This window comes from Rhinolophus sinicus, chromosome 3 (assembly GCF_057876585.1).
Source record: "Rhinolophus sinicus isolate RSI-liver-muscle chromosome 3, RSI-T2T, whole genome shotgun sequence".
Lineage (NCBI taxonomy): Eukaryota > Metazoa > Chordata > Mammalia > Chiroptera > Rhinolophidae > Rhinolophus > Rhinolophus sinicus.
In genome coordinates this window covers 149,822,400-149,846,353 of record NC_142503.1, presented here as the reverse complement: position 1 = coordinate 149,846,353, position 23,954 = coordinate 149,822,400, and the positions used below count along the sequence as shown (strand labels likewise).

General features: G+C 38.1%; 1 protein-coding gene and 1 pseudogene across 7 annotated transcripts in view; one reads left to right on the top strand and one right to left on the bottom strand.

Annotated features, from left to right (window-relative positions):
* TCF12 (transcription factor 12) overlaps positions 1–23,954 on the bottom strand; it is a 320,504-nt gene that overhangs the window by 230,632 nt on the left and 65,918 nt on the right. The gene's annotated exons all lie outside the window — the stretch shown is intronic.
* On the top strand, positions 15,433–17,992 carry LOC109447669 (L-lactate dehydrogenase A chain pseudogene; annotated as a pseudogene).

Below are 23,954 nucleotides of genomic sequence, written 5' to 3'. Positions count from 1 at the left end.
TTATGAAGTTCTTGAAAAGATAAAGCTATAGTAACAGAGAACAGATTAGTGGTTGCCAGGGATTAAGAGGTGAGAAAAGTGGAAAGAAAAAGTTTCTGGGGGGTATAAAATTACTTTGTATATTGACTGTGGTAGGATTTACATGAATCTAGATATAGATAGATATATAAATATAGATACAGATATGTTAAGATTCATGGAACTATACATCAAAAAAGAAGTTAGTTTAACTACATGTTAATTTTAAAAATAAAATTTTTAAAACAACCCTCTTAAACAACACCCTCTTAAACAACTCATACAGAATGTTACAAAAAATATTTTCCTTTAAACAACAAAGACTGCAGAGTAACAAAAAAACATACAAAACAAACAAAATGAAACAAACTGAATCAATGAAATTCCAATCAAAATTCTAACAAGCTTATTTGAAATAAACGTGCCTAGAAATACAAAGGCTCAGAATAGGCTAAATAATTTTTGAAAGGAGAAACAAAGTTGGGTTGACTTACGGTATCTGATCTCAAGATTTACCATAAATCTATAGTAATGAAGACATTTTGAGATAGGCATAAATAACAACAGACATACTGATCACTGGAGGAAAAGAGAATCCAGAAATCGAACCAAATATATGTGACCAAATGATTTTCAACATAGATACTAAACAAAAATGCAACAAAGAAAGGATAGTCTCAAACAAATAGTGCTAGATAGAACAAGTCAGTATCTTACGGGAAGAAAAAGAACCTCAAGCCCTCACACTGTACACAAAAATTCAAAATGGCTCAGGGACTTAAACATAAAAAATATATATAAACTTCTGGAGAAACAACACGAAAACAAACTTTGTAATTTTGGAGTAGGCAAAAATTTTTTAGACAGGACAGGGCAGGTTTTCTTAATCACAAAAATGAAATTTAATAAATGATTCAATCAAAATTAAAGCCTAATGCCCTTCAAAAGATTGGTAAGAAAATGAAAAGGTAAGACAGACTGGGAGAAAATATTCATAATTCTAAACAGCTCATATCCAAAATTATGAGCCTTTTAAACTCAATGAAAAGCTGACAATTCAATTTAAAAATAGGCAAAGAAGATACACGAATGGACAATAAGCACATGAGAGGATGGTCAACATCATCAGGGAAACACAAACTAAAACCATAACGAGATACTACCACTTACATGGCTAAACTTAAAAAAGCTGACAAGTGTTACAGAAGCTGTTAAGCAATTAGAACAATCACACATTGCTTCTGCAAGTCTCCAATGATACAACTAATTTCTGAAGCATGCCAACAACCTGGATGAATCTCAAAAACATTATTTTAAGTCAAAGAAGCCAGATATAAGAGTTTATTATGTCTGATTCCATTATTATGAAGTTATTTCTAGAACAGACTAAAACTGATTTACAGTGATAGAAAGCAGATGAGTAGTTTCAAGGGACAGGTGTTGAGGAAAATTGACCTCAAAGGAGTATAAGACAACTTTCTGGAATGATGGACATGTTCCATACATCTGTCAAAATAAATCTCAAAACTACTGAATTACACACTTTAGATGTATAGTACAATAAAGTGTATAACCGAATATATAAAATAAAATTCATTTTGTATTTTATTACATGCAATAAATGCACACATACAATAAAATACAATACTGTATTGAATTAAAGTCAATAAATGAAATTAAACTCATACAAAGCAAAGTTGAATACAGACCTATTTTCTGGTCTGAATCTTTTCCCATTAAATTGTAAATATTCAAATGATTAAATCAGAGAAGTTTTATCAGTTAGAAAAGCACGGAAAATTGGTGGGGAAAGTCAGCAGAAGTTTTAGAGGAGTCGTCTGGTCTTTCCTTCTAGTTAATGCAAAGTCTTACCAACAGCATATTAGGTGGATGGTTACAATAAATTAGTGAAGGGGCGCTCACACCTCATGAGACAGTCCTTTCCACTGCTGAAACCCACAATCTCTTGAAAAATTCTCTCTTAACTTGAGAAGAAAACTGTGCTCTTCTAGAGCAGGAGTTGCCTGTGGATGAAATCTAGCCCATTGTTTTTACAAATAAAGTTTTGGTGGAATACAGCCATGCCCATTGACATACGGTCTACTCCTATGGCTGCTTTCATGTAACAATGTCAGAGTTAAATGGTTGCAATATAAAACCCAAAATATTTATCTGGCCTTTACAGAAACAGTTTTCCTACCACTGCTCTAAAGGAACACCACAGAAGTCTTTACCCTCTTTTAAATGGCATTATTCAAAAACATGCAGAGTATTAGGCCCATTTGCTCTTGGTCTTTCCACCCTATTTACTATTATTCCTACGTCACCATTTTCAGTAGCTCAAATCCTAAACATGCCCTTCTAGACACCACAGTTGAAGTGACCCTCTTCAAGTATGAAAATAAATTCATCACCCCATCTAACATGACAGTGGAACCATTAGTATCTATGATTCTGACATTACATTTCTATTTATGCAGTTTAAGGTTTCATTTACTTCTTTTATGCTCCATCACACCCTGACTCACATATTTTTTACAGTAATAATTTTTTAAGAAACCAATATGCATATACTACTTTTGTAACACTCTGAGTATGAAGAGTTATTCACAAATTATTTCAACATAATTTGCCGGGATCTGGAGATCAGATGTTATTTCAGGTATTTAAAGCTCCTAGGTGATTATTTTCTTTCTCTTCACTTACTATAGGTTACAATTCTATTCTATTATGTTGTTTGATACAAGCCTTTCAGTTTGAGGATTATTCTCCTGAATGAACAAAATAGGCTCTGTAAGCAAAGTCCAAGGGGAAAATTGCGGGAACTGGTTCATAGATAAAGAGAGATAAGAAAAGGGAAGCAGGAGGGTACCCAGAAGAAACCTCAACAAGTGGCTGTAGAGAAAAGTACATAAGACATAAATCAGACTCTGCTTGACTTGAGCTCTGTTCGTTTTTAGTTATATAAATATAGCACAAGATCATAATTTCAAAAGTAGATCAAAGCGAGGATATACTGAATTGCCAAGCCATTACTTTAAATGATTTCTAAACACAAAACATAACCCAATATTTTGATGTAGGAATCACCTTTACTCAGCCTCAGGCCTCTATCTGGACGAAATCCCTCCGCTCCTTTACTAACCCTATCCCAAGGAAGGATGAGTTTCCTGACTAGTATGCACATTTCTTGACTATGTGGAGCTAAAAGAGTAACAAATCTGCCAACACTAGTGATTGGCACTATTCTTCCAATCAGGTCTTGGAATGGTGTAGGCAAAAACTCTGGGTATTTTCTTTGAAATGTTGGCCGGCTCTTTTGGCAGCAGCACTTTTAAAGCCATGAACTCGAATCACTGTATCATTACTAAAGCTGACATTTTAATCTTTATGACACTCATCTTATTTTTCATTTGGTTCCAAACTCAGGATCAGGGCCCTCTTTTTGAATATGGATCCTATGATTAGTGTTCTATGTCACCCTTCTCCCATCAGTCACATTCCTAATGTATTCTCCACAGTGTTCAGCCTGTTTCTTTAAAGTATAGCAAAACCTAATGCATTCACAAAAAAATAAATTCACAATCTTCCAGATTTGTGTTTTTTACCCAATTTGTATTAGTGCTGTCATTTACCTCTAATTCAACAGCTATTTCAAGCTCCTTGTCATTGAGTCTTTCCAAACGTTCAAGTCAGCTTTCATAAAACAACCTTCTTTAAGATTTCATTGGTTTAATTATAAATAAATAATTACTACTATGTTTGGGAACAAAGGCAATTGACTCTTGGTAAGGATACAACTTACATACGTGGTTGAAGCAGAAGTATGGAAGAATACTAGAGTATAACTCATCAGACATAAATGACCAATGGACACATAAGTGACCAGTGGAGCCTCTGTCATTAGTATATATAGTATATATTTTCGAGGGGGAATAAAAAGGACTGATTAATCTGGTTGGTAAAAAGAGCTTCAATATCTTCACCTTTAAAAATGGGGATACCACTATCCTACTTTTAAGGTTCCCATGAGGATTAAATAATAGGTATGAAATGCCTAGAGAAGTAGCTGGCATGTATCAGGTGCTCAATAAATACACGAAGCCAGCACTGAATGGAACCAAGCCCCATATCTAAACAGAATCTATTACACAAGTCAGCCTCATCCAAATATCTACTTAAAGTAAAAACCGGGAATTTTGTTGGAGATTATTTCTCATAATCCCAGCTGACCTTTCAGTATGGCAACCAAAGCTAATTTTTTTAATTCCCCAATCGTATAAATGTGACATTTAATGCCTCTATACATCAACAGAGACAGGAAAAGCCTCAATGTCCTAAAAGAGCACTGTGCAGACTATTCCACTCCCACCTGCATGAGCCAGAAATAGTAACCTGTTCTCCTTTCAGTGCAGAAATAATATCCATAAAATCAGGATATTATTACACATTTCCTTCTACCAGTCCCATGGCCTGACAAGAGAGATCCATCCAAGAAATACGATTATTAAAAGAAAAAAAGAAATTTAAAACTACTCAGACTCACGCTTCCTACAATTATAAGCCAAACCTGAAAAATACAGTACAGTAAATATAAGCGGCTCATAGCTGCTAGGTTTCAGTCACTGAAGTCATATTAAGACCAAAGTCACTACTTTGCAGAGAACAAGACTTTTACCCTGGATGCTACCCTAAATTAACGTGTTTTCCTATCACAGGTTCTGAGGCATGGATCTTATTTTGCACAGCATTCCCATACTGTTTCCTCATGACTGGTGAGAATCCTGACCCACACCTGCACACTAAGCCACTGTTAATGTTTCCTGTCCCACTACTAGTCTAACTGCTCTACTCAGGAGCTTACCCCATTCTTCCAATTTCAGCATGTCACTCTGACCTCATCTTGCTCCTCCAACCTAGAACTACTTTAAAGGTTCTGCCCAGATCTTGGTCCCAAGTCCTTTCTTTACTCACGTTGTGCCCAATAGCTAACAAAGTGCCCAAGCTTTCCATATTTGAAATCTTAAATTTTCCTTTTTAAAAAGAAAAAAAACTGAAATTTTTGTTAGCATGAGTCTACAATTTTGTTCTATGTGGGGCACAAAAGAAGCAGAAAAGATAATTTCTACCTTCAAAGTGCTTAGTCTAATTAAAGAGAGTGAATACATGGTGAAAGAAGTAAACATGAAATTATATATGTATGTATATAACATATATCAAGACTAAAAAAACACAAGGTGATATGTGTTTTACCTCCTCTATCTACCTCATATAACACAAAAATTAAAGCTTGTTATCCTTAATTTCAAAAATGATAGATTGCTCTTTGACTTTGAAGCTCTTCACAAAGATAACCGTACCACCCTCCGGTTCTCATACACACTAACTCAAGACTCTTCCATGAAGCCGTCCCAGATTTACAAGAAGAAAGCTTAGCATTGTTCCACCTACACAGTCCCAAAATTCTTTCAACTCTGCCACCTGAAACAACATGCTTACCTAACTAACTGCCCATATAGAAAAATAAACCACTTAAACAATCTATTTATTTAGTTGAGCACATTTCCCAAGTGTTCTTATTCTGCTAGCTGGCTTTATTAGCTTTGGGTTGGACATAATGGTTCCCTAACGTTGCTTGTTTATCTTAGGTTACTTGAAAATTGGAAATTTAATGTCTGAGGCAAAATAGAATGTGTGGAAATTAGGCAATAATAATAATAGGTCTTATTCTTACTAATTCTACGTTTTTTCAAAAGGGGGGGAAGCACTTTTAGAAAAGACATCGTTACCAATATATGTCAAACCTTTCCATGTAAGATACTACTTCTCCAGCTCCACACTTGAAGAAATATAAACACAAGGTATACAACAGGTTGAACTAAGTAAATCTCCAGATGTGCTTAACACATCTGCTTCTACTCTTACCCCCCAAAAAACAGGTTCACCACTTATCTTCTTACCACAAATCTGTTAACACTGGGCTACATAAATATGGCACAAATGTCCTCGATTTCCTGGGACAATCCCTATCTCATATGCCCTTTCCCTCCCCCCAGGATGATGTCAATGTACAATTAAATATGATTAAATGTTATAAATTTTTTAAGACTTCTTGAATAAAAAGCATTCCTTCGTCTAACCAAAGGTATTAAGTAATACTGATTCCTTGCTCAAAACACATTGTAACTAAAAAGCAGTGAGCAAAATATAACCCCTCTAGATGCAGTGAGCAAAACACTTCTGAAACATCTTCAATATTGCACCCTAAAATGGTGTATTTTGGCCAATGCTGCCCACCACAATATTAGAACTCTGCCTTATTTTCCCTAGATGGATTCCTAAAATTTAAGTTCCTACCAGGCTATCAACTCCTCCCCCTTCTTACCACGATACCAAACTCCAAAACAGTTTGGTCATGATTCCCTTTCTAAAGGCTCACTAAAATAAAATCAACTAAACTCTCTCCTTACCCTCAGTCTGCATATGCCTTCCACCTAATTGAAGGGTTCTATCCTCACACATGAGCACACAAGCAGAGGGCTCCCCCTTGCCAGAAAAGAATCAGAAGTTACTTGTGTGGCTCATCTACATTAAAAGCAATACCTTGACTGTTGAACAATAGCAATCTGTTTTGTTCGTTTTTGTTCTTGTTTTGTTTTACTTTGTTTTCCCAATGGCTACCTTCTGACTGGCTTTCAAAACCTTTAGACTAAAATGCAAAATTTAACAGCAGGACCTCCGCCTCTTACCTGGTGATCCTTGCACTCCCTGGAACCTGCAGTATGCAGAGGCTTGCCAAATTAATCTGGTGTCCCTTGCCTTCTCCCCCAGATTGTATGATCTGACAACCCATTATTCTGAGTGAAGAAGAAATTTCATGCATAGAGGGTGTCAAAAAAAACACATACACACATTTTAAGAAAGGAAAAAACTGTATTAAAATTACGCTGATGGTAACCACTTTGAGCAACTCTTGTAATTGCAGAAGTCAAATGTGACTTGTATTCATCTTTTGTTATCGATATATATTGAGTATTACAATTTTAATAGTATTTTCCTTTCTTAAAATATGTATACATTTTTTTGGCACCCTCTGTATTTAAGTCCAAATATGTAACGTGGTATCTCAGATTCCTTGGGAAGAGTTCAGTCCAATGAGTGACTTGGGAAAATCTGCAGAACAAGTCAATGTTCAGACAATAAATTGAGACCTTCTCACATTTCCTGAAGTTGTTTCCAGTTTTTTGTTGATTGTTGTTGTTTTACTATTATCAACAATCCCACAATGAACATCTTTGTACATCTATCTTGACATACATTTGCAAGCCAATTTAAAGGAAATAATGTTGGGTTAGAGTGCTGCAGCAGGGCTCTACCAATTTTTTCTTAAAGAAACAAATAATAATTTTTTACTTTGTGGACCATAAGGTCTCTGTTGAAACTACCCAACTCTGCCCTGTAGCACAAAAGGAGCCACAGACAATACAAATATAGATGGGTGTGGCTGTATTACCATAAAACTTTATTTTACAAGATGGCAGTGAGTCAGATTTAGCCCCAAGGGCTAAGGCAGCAGTTTGTGACAGTGTACGAGAGGTAACATACATTTAAATAGCACTGCCAGACGACAGTTATATAAGGTGTGATCAAACAATACAGCGAATATTGAAATTCAAAAAATTTTATTACAATAAAAGACACATTGCCATTAATCCCCCTCAAAATACTCTCCCTCGCTTCGAACACACATATCCCATCGTTCTTGCCACTTTCTGATGCAGTTCTGGAAGTCCTCTTTCGTGAATGTCTTTAGTTGTGCTGTGGTGGATGCCTCGATGTCCAAATCATTTTGACTTTGGGGAAGAGCCAGAAGTCACATGATGCCAGATCCAGTGAATAAGGTAGATGAGGAGACACCATAATGTTTTTGACAGAAATTGCCATACGAAAAGCAATGTGTAACACGGAGCATTGTCACGAGGGAGGATGATTTACGGCAGTCTTTAAACCACACCTCTCTCAACCATAGCTCACACCCGACTGACGGCACCAAACAAGTTGAAACTTGTCACACACTGTTACTAAGGTTTGACATGCCACTTGCTGTATTGAAGATCCCTGCCTTTCCATTGGATGGCACTCGGCAGCAGCACTCACCGTATTTTGTGATCACAACAGAAAGGCTCCATGTCACACATTGCTTCTGGTATGGCAATTTCTGTTAAATAAAAACATTATGGTGTGTCCTCATCCACCTTATTCACTGGATCTGGCACCGTGCAACTTCTGGCTTTTCCCCCAAGTCAAAATGACCATGAAAGGAAAACGTTTTGAATTGATTCACGACATCAAGGCAGCCACGATAGCACAACTAAAGACACTCACAAAAGAGGACTTCCAGAATTGCTTCAGAAAGTGGCAAGAACAATGGGATAAGTGTGTTCGAAGTGAGGCGAAGTATTTTGAGGGGGATTAATGGCCATGTGTCTTTTACTGTAACACTTTTTTTAAATTTAAACATTCACCATATTTTTTAATCATACCTCGTATGCATTTGACATTTTTATTGATACTCAAATAGATCATTTTTTTAAATAGAGATGTGGGGACCCTAAATGGACACGCCAGAGAGAGCACCTATAATTCCAGTATCAAGAATTGTGAAGGGTCTGAGATTTTGCCCTACTCGTAAGCTAACAAGGTAGACTGTCACAGTTTCGTGGGTGAAAGAAGAAGACATGAGACTCCTGAGTCAGTGACAAACTACTTTATTAGTCATATCCCATGGCAGCAACGTGGAAGACACAGTGGGTCTATAGGAGAGGAATGCTGAGTTTAGGGAGCCGAATCTTCTATAGTGTGCAGTGAGCATGGCTTACCTTTGCTTAAGAGAGAGATATGTTCAGTGTATCTCTATTAACACTGAACATCCCTGCCCTTTTGCTCCAGAGACACTATTTCTATTTTCCTAGGCTGTTTACTATACAAGCATCCTTTGGACAAGGACAATCCAAAACAAAGGCAGTCAGTGCCTCTGCTTGCAAAACATGTATGACGACTGCAGATAATTACTTCCAACACTATGTACCCCTTGTTTCTGCACTATCTTGGGCTCCTGGCAAATTTTTCTACACCCTCCCCTTCTATCAACCAAGCTGATTAATCTGACTAACAAAGGTAGTACCAAATCTATTTCATTTGCCTTAAGCATCCTATAACTAAGGCTACTCTAAACAGGACCCCAAACAGCAAGATGAAGCCAGCCTACAGTACTGCCCTCCACCAAGTCCTCCAGAGTCCTGGGCCACATCAGCTGAACAAATTCCATAAACCATCAGGGTCTACCATAGAAATCCAAATGGTTTTCTCCCTATGTGTCTGAATTGATCTTTCTACGTAGACTGAAGCATTAATCCAGGAACGTGTACTAGCATTAAACAGAATCTGCCTTGTAATCCACCTGACCCACAAGGAAACCTGAGGCAATTCTGTATCATCCATACCAACCCTGGCCCGTGACTTGAGGCTGACCTGAATACCTTCTAGCGAGGAAGGTGGATCACTGATCACGTTAGGTAAAGTCAGTGACCGATTTCTTAACACCTACCGTAACTAGATAACTCCATCCTTGGCATGACTACCTGCAAAGTACGTGTAAACAATGAATCAGTCATCCCTCCAAGAAGCTGCCCCCAGTAATCAAGGTGAGCCTACTGTTGGAGAGATCTCTACAATCATTTGAAAACTACATGTTTCATTAAATAACTGAAGGTCTCATACCACACCCTATGGTGCAAGTCACTGCATTTGATAAAAAGGCAAGTTAGTGCCTGGCTTCCACATACAAAGCACAATGCTGGGAGTGCTTACGGTGCCCCTGGAAAGAGTGTTTATAATTGTTGGAGGTCCACAAGGCAGACCTAAACTGGTCAGGGGCGGTGACAAAGCATCACATGTGGCCTTTTAACAAGCTGGTGTGCCTTGGGGCTCTCCATTTAGTTTAATTTAGTTCTTATTTTTTGGAGACTGCTTGAGAAAAGTCAGTCCAACCTGTCTGGTCTGTCCAAACATCAGCCAGGTGGCATTCGGCCACTTCATGTAATGATTGAGCAATGGCTACTGGAATGGGGGCAGGGAAAGCATCTGGAAGTTTTGACAGGTGTGTAGTGTGGGAGGTATGGGAGTTGGGGCCATCCCCTCCTGTTTCCAATATACTTCCCAGTAAGGTTAAGAGGAATGACAATCAAATCATGGTCAGAACCATCTGGAGGTAAACAGCAGACCCAGCACTCAGTTAAATGTAAGACACTGTAACAGTTTGGGAGCACTGTACCAGGAAGTTCTCCTTATTGAGGAAGACTCTGGGGGCAGTTCTGAAAGACTAAGATCAATAACTGTCCCATCAGTACCCACCCCCCACCCCGTGTCCACGCCCTTACCCTTCTCCTCACTCCCCTTACTTCTCAGGGCCTAAGGTATTTCCTCCCTTGGAATCAGAGAAAAACTGGTATGTCCCATTCCAGTAACCATAAATTCAACTTTTACCTACTAATGTTCTTCTCAGACCGAGTCTCTTCATGTGGAACAGCCAAGTGCAACAGAAACAAAGGCATGTTTTTAAAGTCAAAATTCCAGAGAACCATTATGTGCCTATGGGGACAGAACCAGGAGTGCAGTTTCCAGGCTCTCGGCCTCACGTGGACAGGTGCTCACTCGGGTAGTAAATGGCTATCAACTGTGATTGGATGGCCATCAGCTGTGGCTAGTTGGCCGTCAGCTGTAACCAGTGACCCATTGGCCACTAATATAACTGCCATGGCTACACTAGCAGAAAAATGGGGGCTAGCAAGAAGATGGTGGCTGAGCTAGCAAGTGGGGAGTCAGTCGGTTGACAGAAAAGCGGACAGCAGGTCACACATCGTGTGAATCCAGCCTCCAGTGAGACTATCGTGGTATGACTCCCATACCTATGGCTCCTTGGGTGTTCCTTTTTGGCCTCACTGTGTCCTGTGTTCTTATGTGGGGAGCAGAACCAGATACTCCGCGTGACTCCCTGCATGACAGCGCCCCACCAACTTTGACCCACGTGAGCCACTATAGGGGGACTTTAGAAAAGCTTCATCTTGCCAAAAATGCCTAGTTGTTAAACCCATTTTATTGCTCCAAAATTCTATTATCCCCAAAGTTTGTAATAGTGCCTGGTACATAGTAGGTGCTTTATGAGGTGTGATCACAAAATATGGCGAATGTTTAAATTAAAACAAATTTATTGGGGCCGGCCCGGTGGCTCAGGCGGTTGGAGCTCCGTGCTCCTAACTCCAAAGGCTGCCGGTTCGATTCCCACATGGGCCAGTGGGCCCTCAACCACAAGGTTGCCAGTTCAATTCCTCGACTCCCGCAAGGGATGGTGGGCTCTGCCCCCTGCAACTAAGATTGAACATGGCACCTTGAGCTGAGCTGCCTCCCGGATGGCTCAGTTGTTGGTTGGAGCGCGGGCTCTCAACCACAAGGTTGCCAGTTCAATTCCTCGAGTCCCGCAAGGGATGGTGGGCAGCGCCCCCTGCAACTAAAATTGAACACGGCACCTTGAGCTGAGCTGCCGCTGAGCTCCTGGATGGCTCAGTTGGTTGGAGCCTGTCCTCTCAACCACAAGGTTGCCGGTTCAACTCCCACAAGGGATGGTGGGCTGTGCCCCCTGCAACTAGCAACGGCAACTGGACCTGGGGCTGAGCTGCGCCCTCCACAACTAAGACTGAAAAAAAACAACAACTTGAAGCTGAACAGAACCCTCCACAACTAAGATTGAAAGGACAACAATTTGACCATTGTTCCCCAATAATGTCCTGTTCCCCTTCCCCAATAAAATCTTAAAAAAAAAAAAAAAAAAAATTATTACAGTAAAAGACACATTGCCATTGATACCTGTACGGACAGAGTCCCAGAGAGCAGTTTCCAGGCTCTCGACTTCATGTGGAAAGGTGCTGGCTCAGGTAGTAAATGGCCATCAACTGTGATTGTATGGCCATCAGCTGTGGCTAGTTGGCCATCAGCTGTAACCAGTTAGCCATTAGTCACTAATATAACTGCTGTGGTTACGCGAGCGAGCAGATTGTGGCTAGCAAGTGCGGTTGGCAAGCGGATTGTGGATTGTGTTGATCCTGCTTCCTGTGTCTCGCCCGGCTGCCAGCGGGTCTAGGTGCAGGGGGGCCCCTCGTTGGGGTACTGGTGGATGTTTGCTTTCGTGTCTCAGCCAGCCACCATCAAGAATGTGGTGGTGTGATTCTCTTGTCTATGGCTCTGTTTTTGTTCCTTTTTGGCCTCACCATATCCTGTGTCCACCTGCCGAGAGCGGGACCAGAGACCCTGCATTACAATCCCCCTCAAAATATTCCCCTTCACTTCAAACACATCTATCCCATCATTCTTGCCACTTTCTGAAGCAGTTCTGGAAGTCCTCTTTTGTGAGTGTCTTTAGTTGTGCTGTTGTGGCTGCCTTGATGTCCTGAATCGATTCAAAACGTTTTCCTTTCATGGTCATTTTGACTTTGGGGAAGAACCAGAAGTAGCATGGTGCCAGATCCAGTGAATACGGTGGATGAGGACACACCGTAATGTTTTTATTTGACAGAAATTGCCATACCAGAAGGGATGTGTGACCTGGAGCATTGTCATGATGGAGGATGAAGTAAAGACACGAAAGAGGACTTCCAGAACTGCTTCAGAAGGTGGCAAGAACCATGGGATAAATGTGTTTGAAGCAAGGGCAAGTATTCTGAGGGGGGTTAATGGCAATGTGTCTTTCATTGTAATCAAATTTTTTATATAAACGTTCACCATATCTTTTGATCACACCTTGTATAGATACACTAAACAAATTAAAATCAGAAGCCAAGTATTATTTATTTTTATCGTGTCTGTCTTCCTAATATACTCCATCCCCATGCCATCCGAGGGAAACTAAGTCCCTCAAGACAACCAGGGAGAAGATCATGTATATGGAAATGCAAAAGAACATGTTATTTTTCTTTTTACTCATAATGTACAGTTTTGCAAAGAAACACATCTTAAGCATCTTATATAGATGTAATGATCTCAAAGCATTTATTTTTAGAGACCCAATAATTCTTTAAGGCAGTTAAAGTACGTCATACCTCTTACCCTTGCTTACAGGAGAAAGAAAAGTGATATAACTTTTCCCAGAGGCACAAAGGAAACTATAAAGAAAAATAAGCAAAAAAAAACCTCACACCAGATTCTACTAAAGTATTCCTGTGATGTGCCATCCAGTCCATCTTAATTAAGGACTCACTGCCCCAACTGTTGGGAGTCCAGTGCCTGAGCTAAAGAGAGCAGCTTTTGCCCAAGACTATGCCCCTTCCTGGGCAGTCCATATCCAATGACAGATGCATGTGCAGCTAAAACGGCCTGGCAATCTTAGCCCAATTTACGATAACTCTGAAGGGACATTCTAGCTACAGAATTCACAGTAGGGTTAGTCGAGAATATTATTGGGTCTGAATCACAACTCAATTTTTCCCTCTGTCCAATCCTGCTTTCTTCCTCTCCTTTTCACAGATGGTGCTCCCAAGGGCACTCAATGAACATCCTGTAAGATTAACTCTATCTCAGGCTTCCTATGGAATCTAATCTGCAACAATTCCCAACAGCCACACTTGTAGATCTGTAGAGCACAAAGGAATTAAAATATCTATAATAGTTCCCACTTATACATTCTTATAGCTGGAGAAACAAAACTGTAAAATGAAAGGCCACTACTATTTCTCTGATAGTACTAACTGAACCAAAATATTTTCTTAAAAAAGAAAGATCAATACACTGCAAGTTATAAATATGTTCATAAATATCTTTTTTATTTTTAAAAGATCTCAGTGTGTATACCTATTAGCATTGTCTCCCAGAATGGGACAACACTTCATTCATTTTAAACCCAAATAACAATAATTGTACATATTAAGTTAGTGTGTTCAACGTCAAGTTATATGTGATTTTCATATTTTAATTTCTAATAATAAAAATTCCCCAAGTAATTATTCTTTCTTCTAAGTAAATTAAAATTCAGAAAGATACTCTGACTGTTAAAAATCCCTGCTTAAGAGTAAGATACTTTCCTAAAATGTAACAGCAGAATCCAATAATTTAGAAATGATTTAATTAGACATCATATAAACTTTGTTCCAAGCAGCAAAGTTAGAGCATGAATAAATTACAGAGACATGTAGTAAAACACTTCCTAGGTCCATTTTCATAGCTGGTTCTCAAAATGCAACCACTTCTCTTAGAAGTCCTTAAAATCATAAAATTTTTTATAAATTGGCAATAAGCCATCTGAACAAAAATTATTTTTTCCAACTCAAAAAATAAGGAAATATGGATGATGGGAGAAAGGGGGAGCATTCTTTGGTAACATAGTTGGTTTTCTTTCACATTTAAGCATTTTAAAAAGTTAAAATGACCACCATGGTGAAAAAACTTTTTATTAAGTATTTTCTACAGTGTCGATCCTGATAGTGCCAACCTAAGTCCAGTACAAAGCCCTTTTACCTTAAGAAGATAAATGTCCTAGGCATTTCCTACCTCCTAAAATCTTTAAAAATCACCAGTTCATGGCTCTACCTGCCCAGCTCTCAGACCCACAGCAATATGACTAAATAAAAACGGGACCACATAAACTGCCAGAAATTCTATTTTCAGGAGTAAAACATAAAGAGCATCTGAGAATTTCCACCCAGAAGAATGCTTGTTAACCATCTCTAAAATGAAGAGGGTCTCCCAACACTTAGAACTAGACTGGCCACATCAGCCCTATCCAAGCACCCCTATATCCAGATGGTTCTCACTTGCCCTAGGTCTGTTTTTAGATAATTGGCAAAATTAGGCAATAACTATTTTTGTTACTTTTGCTTTAAAGAGGGAAAAAGACTTCTCATATAAAAGAGATCAGTATTGACCAACTATGAGTTAAAAACTCTTCTGCAATGAAAGTGAACTGATTCTACTGTCTCTCCCTCCTTTTCTTTAGTCATGCCAGTGTTAATGTGGACTTACTTTAAAATTTTGCTCTTACGAAAAATTTTCGGAAGAATTTTCATTTTTTTACTGACTTAGGCTACATGTCTTGTATTTTAAGTTTCAGAGTTTACCAACTATGCTGTCTCCCACTACACTACTTCTGCTTCACCACCAGCACTTAAAATGAATGTTACAACCGCTCTCTACTTGGGTCCAACTTTCACACTTTGCACCTTTCCTGGCCTTCACTTACTGTCAAGGACTTTATAAGGGGGTGGGGTGCAGGAGGATCAATCAAGTAAAACAAATAACTGCATGCAAAAGGAAATAAAATCAGATATACAAAGGAAAGAGTCAGAACGTGCTAATACAGCGACATCAAATACAGTGAGTCCTCCCTTAATGTTGTCGATAGGTTCTTGGAAATGCAGCAAAATTACATACAGCAAAACCAATTTTACCGATGGCTAATTCACATAAACAAGAGTTAAGTTCCTACAGCATTTTGCAGTTATAACAGAACAAAATTATTCGAAGATCTGCTGTACACAAACCCACACTGGGTAAAGGAAGCATTACCTCTAAACCAGACGTCCCTACTTATAGAGTCCCTGTAATTTTCTCCACCGGATAAGTATATCTACCCTTAAATATACAGGTCTAAATAGCTCACTTCATCCAAAAAAACAACTGATTTTACACACAGATATACTTGGGTTCATTTTATTTTTAAACTGTATGTGGAAAATTCTATGGAAGTGTTTAATTTCAACTTGGGTTAAGTATACGAGCCAAGCAGGGATGAAAATGACATCTCCTTTGGGAACTTGAACTTCATGTAGCACAGAAAAAAGCTGAGTTGAGAAATTTAGAGATGTTCCACATGAGATTGATCTTTTGCATATCTACATTCCTGATTTGTTTTCAGTGTTTCTTCTGTTTTCTCTCTCTCAGCAAAGAAATTTAATACACTAACAACATCCAACGAGATTATTCAATAAATGTTTTGTAACACTGATATCAAAAATGGTGTTGCTATCAAGAAACCCATCATTCTCATCTTTGGCTGTAAGTCTACAGAATTCTTAATACCCACGCATAAATGATACTGGATAAAAAATCCACCTAATGAATCCATGAAAACAGCACCAAATTTTCATAATATTAGCGGGAAAAAAGGTTTGATTAGGACTTTAATTTCAAAATAAAATTATTTTTAGAAGAGCCTATTTCATTTTATATCACAAAATTTAGGTCATTCTTTTAGCCATCTGCTAATTCTGAGGAGAATGAACAAAAATGATGAACAAAAATGAGAGGGAGGTTGTAATTTTAACTGAAACTATATATAATAGCATCCTTCACTTCCCAGTAGACTTTCAGAACATTATCTAAACAAATGTAATTTTTCAACAAAGCCTCCTCTTAATTCTATGATATCCAATCTACTCTTCCTAAAGCACCTACGAAGTCATTCTCTTGGAAAATTTCTCTTCTACAGATTGTTAACTAATCTGTTTCTGTCCGAACCTCATCTACACATGGCTTTCAGTATGACTGGAACTGTTCTCCAATGGGCTTTTCAGTCCAGCTGAGGGGTATGTTTGACTGGAGATGATTTTGTAGGTAAACACTCTTGGCCATGAAAGCCTTCGCTTCCTTATGCAATCTCTATCTGTGGAAACTTGGGATTATGAATACTTGTCTAATGAGGACTTCAATACAAAATTGATGCCTGAGAGCCCTCCCATGCTGGGCTCCAAATCCTGGAGCAGCTGCCACCAAGTCTGGATCCAACGCCGCACCACCAACACTCGCCCACCAGCCATGCACTCCCGATTCCTTTTGGTCCTAAGTCCAGTATGGCAGCTCTCAAAGATCAGCTGATTGTGAATCTTCTTAAGGAAAAACGAAGCCGCCAGAATAAGATTATGGTCATTGGGTTGGTGCTGTTGGCATGGCCTGTGCCACCAGTATCTTAACGAAGAACTTGGCAGATGAACTTGCTCTTGTTGATGTCATGAAGACAAATTGAAGGGAGAGATAATGGATCTCCAACATAGCGGCCTTTTCCATGGAACATCAAAAATTGTCTCTGGCGAAGACTATAATGAGACTGCAAACTCCAAGCTGGTTATTTTCACAGTTGGGACACAGAACAAGAGGGAGAAAGCCAACTCAATTTGGCCCAGCATAACGTGAACATCTTTAAATTCATCATTCCTAATGTAAAACATAGCCCCAAATGCAAATTGCTTATTGTTTCCAATCCAGTGGGTATCTTGACCTATGTGGCTTGGAAAATAAGCGGCTTTACCAAACACCACGTTACTGGAAGTGATAATAGTCGCAATCTGGATTCAGCCCAGTTCAGTTACCTAGTGGGGGAAAGGCTGGGAGTTCACCCACTAAGCTGTTATGGGTGGGTCCTTGGGGAACATGCTGACTCTAGTGCGCCTATACGGAGAGAATGTTGCTGATGTCTCCCTGAAGAATCTGCACCCTGATTTGGGCACTGATGCAGATAAGGAAGAGTGGAAAGAAGTTCACAAACAGGTGGCTGACAGTACTTATGAGGTGATCAAACTAACTACACATCCTGGGCCACTGGACTATCTGTGGCAGATTAGGCAGAAAGGATAATGAAGAATCTTAGGTGCGGATCTATCCAATTTCCACCATGATTAAGGGTCTCCATGGAATACAAGATGACATTTTCCTTGCCGTTCCTTACATCATGGGACAGAATGGAATCTCAGATGTTGTAAAGGTGACTGACACCTGAGGAAGAGGCCCATTTGAAGGACAGCGCAGAAACACTTTGGGGGATCAAGAGAGCTGCAGTTTTAAAGTCTTCTAATGTTGGGACACTTCACTGTCTAGGGTGCAACAGGATTTTAGTGGAGGTTGTGCATATTGTCCTTTTTATCTGATCTGTGACTAAAGCAGTAATATTAAGACAGCCTTGGGATAACATCAATTTTCTAAAGTTAGAAATAGGAATGGTCACAAAACCCCGCAGCTATACTGTGATGCTGGATGGTTCTGCTCTTCTGTAGTCCTAACCAGTTAGTGTGGGACAGTGCCACCTGCTCCAAGACGCCACCACTGCGAATGGTGCACACATTAGAGGCACCCTTGAAACGAAATACGAGTTTACTGTCATGTAACTTCTGGTTCCTTCACCCTTCTATGCCTAGTCCAACTTTTTTTTCTCCAATCAACCACATCCTGGGATCCAATGTATAAATCCAACATTGCACATTTTGTGCATAACTGTTTTAAAGGATCTTGTTTTGCATACTATATGTATCAGAGTACTGTACACTGACATATAATGTAAAAAGAAAAGTCTACATATAAATAATGCGGCCAACTATCCAAGTGTCATACCAACTAAAACACAAATAAACCTTGAACAGTGAAAAAAGAAAACCGATGCCTAAGGGGTTTTTAAGACAACTAAAACATAAACTTTCATTAATCAAGATTGGTTGAAGAAAAAGCTGTTCAGTGAAAATAGTTAATGTGCCAATTACCACATATGCCATAAATAACACAGTTTTTAAAAAATTAAAACAACTATTCAAAAGAATATTTTAAAAGACTGTAATTTCAGTTACATAATCTTCCCTGATAATTCAGAAGATATACCTCAATCTGTCAGACTTATTTTTGTTAGTCAATTACCATTACACATAAAAAACACAAAATTTTAGAAATGGAAAGGACATTAGAGATAATTTAATGCTGCCTCCTTATTTAACAAAGGTAGAAAGTTAGGCCCAGAAATTTAAAGAAACTTGTCCAATATTAACAGTTAATGACAAGCAAGATATCTTAGTAAACATTCTTTCCTTACTACAAAGTGGAGAACATGGAACATACTTGTAGAAAACTCTATTAACAAATCCCTCATTTTGCATTTTTTACTAATTGTTTCCTTCAAAAGAGCAGAATATGGGGGTGGGGGGATGGAAACAGTAATGCACCTGTCAAATGGAACATAGCGTACATTTTTCTTCATCTAACTCAGATTAGGTTTGTTAGGAAGGACTTCCTACAAATTACCATGAGGAAAGACAGAAAATACTGACCCATGCTTACTTTTCTGAATGAATTTTAATGCTAGAACATCACGAAGTAGTCTTATTTTGACCTATATGGTTTACTGTTTCTTGCAGAAAGATATTTAGTTACATACTAGAGATACTTAATTTAAAAAAAAAAAAGGAATTCAGAGGTGATATTTTACATAATTACATGGTATAAACACCTATACTTTGTAGAAAACAATGTACGGACTACAAAAGAAAAGCTAAAATCTTTTAGAGACTTCATTAACCTCATAATGACCCAACCACTATGCAGTAATTACCAAAATGATTTACCTAAAAAAATCTAATGAACAGTATGTCAAACATGCCTTTTCTAGATTAATTAATTGCCATAATCTCATTGTTTCTCATTTTTAAAAGGAAAATCCTCTAAAACTTTTTAAACAGTCCTCTAAAATACACATGGTATAGCTAATAACTTAAGAATCAGAATGAAGTTCTCAATTTCTCTGAAAAGTTAGAAAACTGAGTATAAACTCACAATGTGAAATTTTAAAAATGAATAAATGAACTGGGGGGGATGAATAAATGTTAAGTCCTATATTTAGGTTTTAGTTGGATGTTTATCTATATTCTGAAAAGAAGGAGAAAACTATCTAATTGGTCATATAAAGTCAGAATTTTTGTTTATTATAACTTGAAGTGAGAATCAATCCTGATAGGAATGTCATCACTGACAACAAAAGCTATTTTCCTCAAGAAAGGTCAACAACAGCCCATCCATCCCTAAAAATGAAGGAAGATGCATTAGCACATGAGCAGCCTGAGTCAATGATCCTTTACCAAACGGAACCTCAGGAAAATTTCCATTTGATGCTCAGTTTCCTTGTGAGATCAACCAAGTAGGAAAAAGAGAAGACGAAGCTGAAAGCACAGAAGAAAAATAACATTATTTAGCTTTGTTCCTTGGTCTGCACAGGTACCCAGGGACTATTAGATTCAGTTGATCCTCATTATTCAGATTCTGTATCTGCAAATTTACACACTTACTAAAAATAATTTGCACGCTGGTTGGGCTTTCCAGTGATTTGTGGACATGTGCAGAGCAGCTAAAAACTGGTAACACCCAACATGCACATTCCTAGCTGAAGTCAAACAAGGCCTTCTTGTTTGTGCTTCATGGAGAGCACGTGTGTTAGATATGCTTTGTTTCAAGCACAAGTGACAGTGTTGTTGACCATGAGTTTCACAAAATATACTAAATAAGGAGTCTTTAAACAGAAATACACTAAAACAAAATTATGTATTAATCAATTAACAAAAATGTTGTGACCAGGAGCTTGCAGGAACCTAATCCTCTATTTCAAGTAGGAGCAATGGTTCAGTGTTCCTTAACTCAGTATCTGTGGTAGCTTTATAGAACGTGACTACCTGAAATAAGAATTGACTGTAGTTATCCATTACCCTACTGCACACAAACATCAGGTTACCTCAACCCATAGGAAGCGAGGATTTACTGGAAAGTTTTCAGAAATGAATAAATATTGGTTAAATTTCTCATATAAAGTGCCCTTAGGAAATAATCATGTTCCTCTTGTGTAAGAACGAAATTTTTCTAAGTTTGCTGTTAACTCTGGAAGAAGTACACTACTTTTAAATGGTGACTCTCAAGCTCACCCATAAATCCAATTCACTGCCTCTAAAATTGATCCTCCTCTTAGATGCAGAGTTAACGTTATCTGTTGGTTTTCCAGGCGTTACATGATAAAGGATTAATTTGAATCAATCATTACCAACAAACAAAATACTATGTATTAGTACAGTAAAGTTGATTTTTAAAAATTGTGTTGAGGTCTATGAATTCTAACACATGTACAGTTTCTTGGAGCAAGCACCAAATCACAATACAGAACTGTTACACTATACAAAAATACTCCCTCATGGCTCTATACACACATGCTCCCTCTAAAGCAAACCCCTGGCACTTTATCATTATAGTTTTGTCTTTTTAAGAATGTTGTATAAATGGAAGCACACAGAACTGAATCTTTGAAAGAGGTTTCCTTCCTTTTATATAATGCATTTGAGATTTAGTCAATTTAATGCATGTATAAATAGTTTTTCCTTTTAACTGCTAAGTACTATTTCACTGTATGGATGGCCCACATTTTGTGTAACCATTTACCTGTTGAAGGACAGTTGGGTTGTTTCTAGTTTTTTCCAACTATGACTATAGCTTCTATAAATATTTGAATACAGGTTTTTGTGCAAACATAAAATTTCGTTTCTCTAGGGTAAATATCGACAAGTGGGATTGTCGGATCATAAGGTAAGTACATGGTTAACTCTAAGAAACTGTCAAACTGTTTTCTAAACTGGTCATACCATCTTGCATCACCACAAACAATGTGTGAGAATTCCATTGATCTGTATCCGTAACAGTACTTGGTATTGTCAGAATTTTTTTATTTTAGCTGTTCTAATAGCTATGGAAAGAGTATTTCATTATGGTTTTAACTTGCATTTCCCTAACAGCTAATGATATTGAATATCTGTTCAGACATGTATCTGCCATCCTTGTATCCTCTTTGGTTAAATGTCTGCTCAAACTTATGCCCAGTTTTAGATTGTGTTGTTTTCTTACTATTGAATTCTGAGAGTTCTTTATATATTCTGAGTACAAGACCTTTGTGAGATATTTGTTTGCAACTATCACCACCTAATCTCTAGCATATATTTTCATTTCTTTTCTTGCCCCCGCCCCCGGGTTTTTAAGCCATTGTTTCTCAGTCTAGCTGTAGGGTGCAGCTCCCGGGCCCATGCTGGTATTATGAGCCTTGCGCTACCCCCGGCTAAGGCAGTTGGTTGCTGGTCATTGGTTGGCCGCTCACAGCGGCTCACAGCAGCTCTGGTTGGCTGCCAGCCACTCACACCGACTGCCAGCCACACGCTGGCTGCCGGCCACCACGGCTACCAGCCGCTCACCGTAGCACACGTCAGCACACAGCACAGCCCACACCAACCGCCAGCTATTCACGGCAGCCCGGCTCCAGGGAGAGCTGTTGTTCACAGTCTCAGCTGTAGAGGGCGCAGCTCACTGGCCCATGTGGGAATCGAACCGGCAGCCTTCGCGATAGGACCACAGCACTCCAACCGCCTGAGCCACCAGGCCCACCGATATTTTCATTTCTTGACATTGTCTTTTATAGAGCAAAATTTTTAACTTTAATGAAGTGCAATTTATCAACTTGTTTTATGGATCCCACATTTTATGTCATGTTTCAAACTCTCTGCCTAACTCCAGATCAGGAAGGTTTTCTGCAAAAAGTTTAATAATTTATATTTTACATTTAGGTCTATGATTTTGAGAAAGTTTTTGTAGATATGCACATTTAAAATGAGCTTCCCTCTTTGTGAATTAATATTCATTTATTGTAACATTGGTGTTTTTTGCCTTAAGAAGTGTGACTTTTAAAAATCATTTGTTCTTCAGTACTCTATTATGTTCCACTGATCCCTAATATTCACCAAAACAATACTGTCTGGGTTACTGTACGATGGTTGTAATTCAAAATCAGCAAGTGTAATTCCTCTGATTTATTCTTTTTCAAAATTATTTTAGCTATTCTAGTTCCTTTACATTTCCATATAAATTTTAAAGTCAGATTATCTGTATCTACAAAATATATTGCTGGAGTTTTGATTCAAATTGTGTTAAATCTATCAATCTAACTGGGAAGAAATGACATTTCTACTATTGGGGGAAAAATGACATTTTTACTATCAATCCATGAACACAGTATGCCTCTACATTTATTTAGGTCTTCCTTGTTTTCATCATTGTTTAGTACTTTTCATCATACAGATCATGTATACATTTATATTTATGCCAAAGTGTTTCATTCCTTTGGAACTATTGTAAATAGTATTTATTATTTCATTTTCTGCTTCTACAGTGCTAGTATATAGAAACATAGTGAACTGTATGTATGTTGTAGCCTGTGACCTTGCTGAAATCACGTATTCTAGGTCTCAGGAGATTCTTTGGGATTTTCTACATAGACAATCATGTCTGAAAATAGGGACAATTTTATTTCTTCCTTTTCAATCTGTATACCTTTTATTTCCTTTTGTTGCCATATGAACAATGACTCGAACTGCCAGTAAAATATTAATAGGAGAGATAAGAGTACAAACCCTTACCTTGTTCGCATTCATGGGAAAAAGCATTCAGTCCCTCACCATAAAGTACAATGTTAGTTGTAGATTTTTTTTTTTTTTTTTTGGTAGGTTTTTTGAGGTATATTATTCTTCTCATGCATAGTGGAATTCAATTTGCTAATATTTTGTTGAGGATTTTTACAATTATGTTCATGAGGTATGCTGGTTCATAGTTTTCTTTCTTCCTTTCTGTCTTTATTATTCACTGTCTGTGTCTAGTTTTGTTATCAGTTTAATTCTGGCTTCATAAAGAGTTCTGGGAAGTGTACCCTCCTCTTCAATTTTTTGGAAGAAATGGTAGAGAAATAATGTTATTTCTTTTTTAAGTATTTGGTAGAATTCACCAGTAAAACCATCTGGGTCTGGATACTTCTTTTTTGGTAGGTTTTTAACTATGAATTTAATTTCTTTAATAATTATGACTATTAACAATAATCTTTTCCTTCTTGGGTGAGTTTAGGTAGTAAGCTAAGGAATTAGTCCATTTCAAGTAATTGGTCTATTTCACCTAACTTGTCAAATTTATGTGCAAAAAGTTGTTCTTAGTATTCCTAGTGTTCTTTGGATTCCTGTGGGGTGTATAGTGATATTCTCTCTTTCACTGCTGATGCTGGTTCTATGTCTTTT